This window comes from Oncorhynchus nerka, linkage group LG16, assembly GCF_034236695.1.
Source record: "Oncorhynchus nerka isolate Pitt River linkage group LG16, Oner_Uvic_2.0, whole genome shotgun sequence".
Classification (NCBI taxonomy): domain Eukaryota; kingdom Metazoa; phylum Chordata; class Actinopteri; order Salmoniformes; family Salmonidae; genus Oncorhynchus; species Oncorhynchus nerka.
Genome location: NC_088411.1, coordinates 46,877,543 through 46,885,042, shown reverse-complemented (window position 1 = coordinate 46,885,042; position 7,500 = coordinate 46,877,543). Strand labels below are relative to the sequence as shown.

At 46.2% G+C, this 7,500-nt stretch overlaps 1 protein-coding gene across 1 annotated transcript in view; it reads right to left on the bottom strand.

Annotated features, from left to right (window-relative positions):
- The window catches only part of LOC135561190 (transforming acidic coiled-coil-containing protein 2-like), a 29,806-nt gene that overhangs the window by 21,375 nt on the left and 931 nt on the right, over positions 1-7,500 (bottom strand). The gene's annotated exons all lie outside the window — the stretch shown is intronic.

The window sequence follows — 7,500 nt, the reverse complement described above, 5'->3', positions numbered from 1 at the left end:
CACAGACACTACAGCCAGTCTACAGAACACAGACACTACAGCCAGTCTACAGAACACAGACACTACAGCCAGTCTACAGAACACAGACACTACAGCCAGTCTTCAGAACACAGACACTACAGCCAGTCTTCAGAACACAGACACTACAGCCAGTCTACAGAACACAGACACTACAGCCAGTCTACAGAACACAGACACTACAGCCAGTCTACAGAACACAGACACTACAGCCAGTCTACAGAACACAGACACTACAGCCAGTCTACAGAACACAGACACTACTGTCAGTCTTCAGAACACAGACACTACAGCCAGTCTTCAGAACACAGACACTACAGCCAGTCTACAGAACACAGACACTACAGCCAGTCTACAGAACACAGACACTACAGCCAGTCTACAGAACACAGACACTACAGCCAGTCTACAGAACACAGACACTACAGCCAGTCTACAGAACACAGACACTACAGCCAGTCTACAGAACACAGACACTACAGCCAGTCTACAGAACACAGACACTACAGCCAGTCTACAGAACACAGACACTACAGCCAGTCTACAGAACACAGACACTACAGCCAGTCTACAGAACACAGACACTACTGTCAGTCTTCAGAACACAGACACTACAGCCAGTCTACAGAACAATAGACACTACAGCCAGTCTACAGAACACAGACACTACAGCCAGTCTACAGAACACAGACACTACAGCCAGTCTACAGAACACAGACACTACAGCCAGTCTACAGAACACAGACACTACTGTCAGTCTTCAGAACACAGACACTACAGCCAGTCTTCAGAACACAGACACTACAGCCAGTCTACAGAACACAGACACTACAGCCAGTCTACAGAACACAGACACTACAGCCAGTCTACAGAACACAGACACTACAGCCAGTCTACAGAACACAGACACTACAGCCAGTCTACAGAACAACAGACACTACAGCCAGTCTACAGAACACAGACACTACAGCCAGTCTACAGAACACAGACACTACAGCCAGTCTACAGAACACAGACACTACAGCCAGTCTACAGAACACAGACACTACAGCCAGTCTACAGAACACAGACACTACAGCCAGTCTACAGAACACAGACACTACAGCCAGTCTACAGAACACAGACACTACAGCCAGTCTACAGAACACAGACACTACAGCCAGTCTACAGAACACAGACACTACAGCCAGTCTACAGAACACAGACACTACAGCCAGTCTACAGAACACAGACACTACAGCCAGTCTACAGAACACAGACACTACAGCCAGTCTACAGAACACAGACACTACAGCCAGTCTACAGAACAATAGACACTACAGCCAGTCTACAGAACACAGACACTACAGCCAGTCTACAGAACACAGACACTACAGCCAGTCTACAGAACAATAGACACTACAGCCAGTCTACAGAATAATAGACACTACAGCCAGTCTACAGAACACAGACACTACAGCCAGTCTACAGAACAATAGACACTACAGCCAGTCTACAGAATAATAGACACTACAGCCAGTCTACAGAACACAGACACTACAGCCAGTCTACAGAACACAGACACTACAGCCAGTCTACAGAACACAGACACTACAGCCAGTCTACAGAACAATAGACACTACAGCCAGTCTACAGAACACAGACACTACAGCCAGTCTACAGAACACAGACACTACAGCCAGTCTACAGAACACAGACACTACAGCCAGTCTACAGAACAATAGACACTACAGCCAGTCTACAGAACACAGACACTACAGCCAGTCTACAGAACACAGACACTACAGCCAGTCTACAGAACACAGACACTACAGCCAGTCTACAGAACACAGACACTACAGCCAGTCTACAGAACAATAGACACTACAGCCAGTCTACAGAACACAGACACTACAGCCAGTCTACAGAACACAGACACTACAGCCAGTCTACAGAACACAGACACTACAGCCAGTCTACAGAACACAGACACTACAGCCAGTCATCAGAACACAGACACTACTGTCAGTCTACAGAACACAGACACTACAGCCAGTCTACAGAACACAGACACTACAGCCAGTCTACAGAACACAGACACTACAGCCAGTCTACAGAACACAGACACTACAGCCAGTCTACAGAACACAGACACTACAGCCAGTCTACAGAACAATAGACACTACAGCCAGTCTACAGAACACAGACACTACAGCCAGTCTACAGAACACAGACACTACAGCCAGTCTACAGAACACAGACACTACAGCCAGTCTACAGAACACAGACACTACAGCCAGTCTACAGAACACAGACACTACAGCCAGTCTACAGAACACAGACACTACAGCCAGTCTACAGAACACAGACACTACAGCCAGTCTACAGAACACAGACACTACAGCCAGTCTACAGAACACAGACACTACAGCCAGTCTACAGAACACAGACACTACAGCCAGTCTACAGAACACAGACACTACAGCCAGTCTACAGAACACAGACACTACAGCCAGTCAGCCAGTCTACAGAACAATAGACACTACAGCCAGTCTACAGAACACAGACACTACAGCCAGTCTACAGAACAACAGACACTACAGCCAGTCTACAGAACAATAGACACTACAGCCAGTCTACAGAACACAGACACTACAGCCTGTCTACAGAACACAGACACTACAGCCAGTCTACAGAATACTACAGCCAGTCTACAGAACACAGACACTACAGCCAGTCTACAGAACACAGACACTACAGCCAGTCTACAGAACACAGACACTACAGCCAGTCTACAGAACACAGACACTACAGCCAGTCTACAGAACAATAGACACTACAGCCAGTCTACAGAACACAGACACTACAGCCAGTCTACAGAACAATAGACACTACAGCCAGTCTACAGAACAACAGACACTACAGCCAGTCTACAGAACACAGACACTACAGCCAGTCTACAGAACACAGACACTACAGCCAGTCTTCAGAACACTAGACACTACAGCCAGTCTACAGAACACAGACACTACAGCCAGTCTACAGAACAACAGACACTACAGCCAGTCTACAGAATAATAGCCACACAGAACAATAGACACTACAGCCAGTCTACAGAACACAGACACTACAGCCAGTCTACAGAACACAGACACTACAGCCAGTCTACAGAACACAGACACTACAGCCAGTCTACAGAACACAGACACTACAGCCAGTCTACAGAACACAGACACTACAGCCAGTCTACAGAACACAGACACTACAGCCAGTCTTCAGAACACAGACACTACAGCCAGTCTACAGAACACAGACACTACAGCCAGTCTACAGAACACAGACACTACAGCCAGTCTACAGAACACAGACACTACAGCCAGTCTTCAGAACAGACACACAGACACTACAGCCAGTCTACAGAACACAGACACTACAGCCAGTCTACAGAACACAGACACTACAGCCAGTCTACAGAACACAGACACTACAGCCAGTCTACAGAACAAGACACTACAGCCAGTCTACAGAACACAGACACTACAGCCAGTCTACAGAACACAGACACTACAGCCAGTCTACAGAACACAGACACTACAGCCAGTCTACAGAACACAGACACTACAGCCAGTCTACAGAACACAGACACTACAGCCAGTCTACAGAACACAGACACTACAGCCAGTCTACAGAACAATAGACACTACAGCCAGTCTACAGAACACAGACACTACAGCCAGTCTACAGAACACAGACACTACAGCCAGTCTACAGAACAACAGACACTACAGCCAGTCTACAGAACACAGACACTACAGCCAGTCTACAGAACACAGACACTACAGCCAGTCTACAGAACACAGACACTACAGCCAGTCTACAGAACACAGACACTACAGCCAGTCTTCAGAACACAGACACTACAGCCAGTCTACAGAACACAGACACTACAGCCAGTCTACAGAACAATAGACACTACAGCCAGTCTACAGAACACAGACACTACAGCCAGTCTACAGAACACAGACACTACAGCCAGTCTACAGAACACAGACACTACAGCCAGTCTACAGAACACAGACACTACAGCCAGTCTACAGAACACAGACACTACAGCCAGTCTACAGAACACAGACACTACAGCCAGTCTACAGAACAACAGACACTACAGCCAGTCTACAGAACACAGACACTACTGTCAGTCTTCAGAACACAGACACTACAGCCAGTCTACAGAACAACAGACACTACAGCCAGTCTACAGAACACAGACACTACAGCCAGTCTACAGAACACAGACACTACAGCCAGTCTACAGAACACAGACACTACAGCCAGTCTACAGAACACAGACACTACAGCCAGTCTACAGAATAATAGACACTACAGCCAGTCTACAGAACACAGACACTACAGCCAGTCTACAGAACACAGACACTACAGCCAGTCTACAGAACACAGACACTACAGCCAGTCTACAGAACACAGACACTACAGCCAGTCTACAGAACACAGACACTACAGCCAGTCTACAGAACACAGACACTACAGCCAGTCTACAGAACAACAGACACTACAGCCAGTCTACAGAACACAGACACTACAGCCAGTCTACAGAACACAGACACTACAGCCAGTCTACAGAACAACAGACACTACAGCCAGTCTACAGAACACAGACACTACAGCCAGTCTACAGAACACAGACACTACAGCCAGTCTACAGAACACAGACACTACAGCCAGTCTACAGAACACAGACACTACAGCCAGTCTACAGAACACAGACACTACAGCCAGTCTACAGAACACAGACACTACAGCCAGTCTAGTCTACAGAACACAGACACTACAGCCAGTCTACAGAACACAGACACTACAGCCAGTCTACAGAACAATAGACACTACAGCCAGTCTACAGAACACAGACACTACAGCCAGTCTACAGAACACAGACACTACAGCCAGTCTACAGAACACAGACACTACAGCCAGTCTACAGAACACAGACACTACAGCCAGTCTACAGAACACAGACACTACAGCCAGTCTACAGAACACAGACACTACAGCCAGTCTACAGAACACAGACACTACAGCCAGTCTAGAATATTTACTGCAGGTTGTATCCAACAGAGATCAGAATATTTACCTCCATTGTTCAATAAAACAGATGTGGAGAAAGAAGCTCCTTCCTCTGAACACACACACACACACACACACACACACACACACAGCACACACACAATAAAACACACACACACACACACACACACACACACACACACACACACACACACACACACACACACACACACACACACACACACACACACACACACACACACACACACGCGCTAATCATCAGATAACACGATGAGTTAAGGGGGAGGACTGGAGGAATCAGGGGAAGTCAGTCACGCCGACTGTGAGCATGGAGACAGATTAAATAATCATGAATATGGATCCATAACAACCAGCCAGACAGACAAGGGTCCAGACACACCACCCTGAAACACACCACACACACTCACAGGAACACACACACACACACACCACCCTGAAACACACCACACACACTCACAGGAACACACACACACACACTCACACACACACACACCACACTGAAACACACACACACACACACACAGGACACACACACACACACACACACACACACACACACACACACACACACACACACACACACACTCACACACACACACACACACACACACACACACACACACACACACACACACACACACACACACACACACACACACACACACACACACACACACACACACTCACAGGAACACATGGATCAGACAACAGCAGGATCATATGAGCCCCTGTTAATTCAACCTGCTGTCATTACAGGCATCAGTCGATGGTAAAAAACCGAAAACCTGTTGAATAATCTGGACTTCCCCTGGGGGCAGAGGTCACAGCAGAGATGGAGAACAAGGAGAAGTCCTCTGTGATGGTCTTTTTCCCAGAAAAAACTACATCTTCTAGATTTCCATAGGAAATTAAAGCTGAACTGTTTTTCAGTGACAGCGAGTTGGGTATCTGTGCTAGTCTACATGAAGATGGAGTAACCATAATCCATAGGATCCATAGTAACCATGATCCATAGTAACCATGATCCATAGTAACCATGATCCATAGTAACCATGATCCATAGGATCCATAGTAACCATGATCCATAGTAACCATGATCCAGGGTAACCATGATCCATAGTAACCATGATCCATAGTAACCATGATACATAGTAACCATGATACATAGTAACCATGATACATAGTAACCATGATCAATAGTAGCCATGATCCATAGGATCCATAGTAACCATGATCCATAGTAACCATGATACATAGTAACCATAATCCATAGGATCCATAGTAACCATGATCCATAGTAACCATGATCCATAGTAACCATAATCCATAGGATCCATAGTAACCATGATCCATAGTAACCATGATCCATAGGATCCATGATCCATAGTAACCATGATCCATAGGATCCATGATCCATAGTAACTAGCACTCATTGTAACCATAATCCATATGATCCATAGAAACCATAATCCTCTGTAAACAGGATCTATAGTAACCACAATTCATGGTACCCAGAATCCATAGTACCCAGAATCCATAGTAACCAGAATCCATAGTAACCAGAATCCATAGTAACCAGAATCCATAGTAACCAGAATCCATAGCAACCCAAATCCTTTGCATTAAGGTGTTCAACAGGAACTCTCTCCCTTACCAAGCAATAACTGAACATATGTGAAAAGGCCAATAAGTTTTACTGTTTTGACATTAGGCCAAAGTGATATAGGTCTAGCTCAGTGGTTCGGCAGTAATTTGCCGAGGTAATTAGCAGCTGTTTAGCGGCCCAGTCTACGCTGAAGGGGACATGTCACATTGTGTATGGCACCATGGTTCCCACCTTCGTATCCACCACCCACCTTGCAAGCAAAACATATATTCATGTTTTAAAGTTAATTTCCTGGAAGTCTGCTCATTTTGCCACAGGGCGGAGAGAAAATGTTGCCGTTATAAAGCAAGTTTGCTGCAATTCTGCAAAATCCACTCCCACTCCCCGGCGATCGGCGGCGCTGGGCTACTATCCACCGTCCTGGCAACCCTCATTACACACAAATGGGCAAGGACACTAGAACAGCCTGCAGCACCCGGCCTCACCCTACTAGAATATGAAGTCAAATGTCTTCAGACTCTACAAATACAAATTCCATCTAGACACCGTTGCCCTAGAGCACACAACAAACTATACATACCTTGGCCTAAACATCAGCGCCACAGGTAACTTCCACAAAGCTGTGAACGATCTGAGAGACAAGGCAAGAAGGGCCTTCTATGCCATCAAACGAAACATAAAATTAAACATACCAATTAGGATTTGGCTAAAAATACTTGAATCGGTTATTAAACCAATTGCCCTTTATGGTTGTGAGGTCTGAGGTCCGCTCA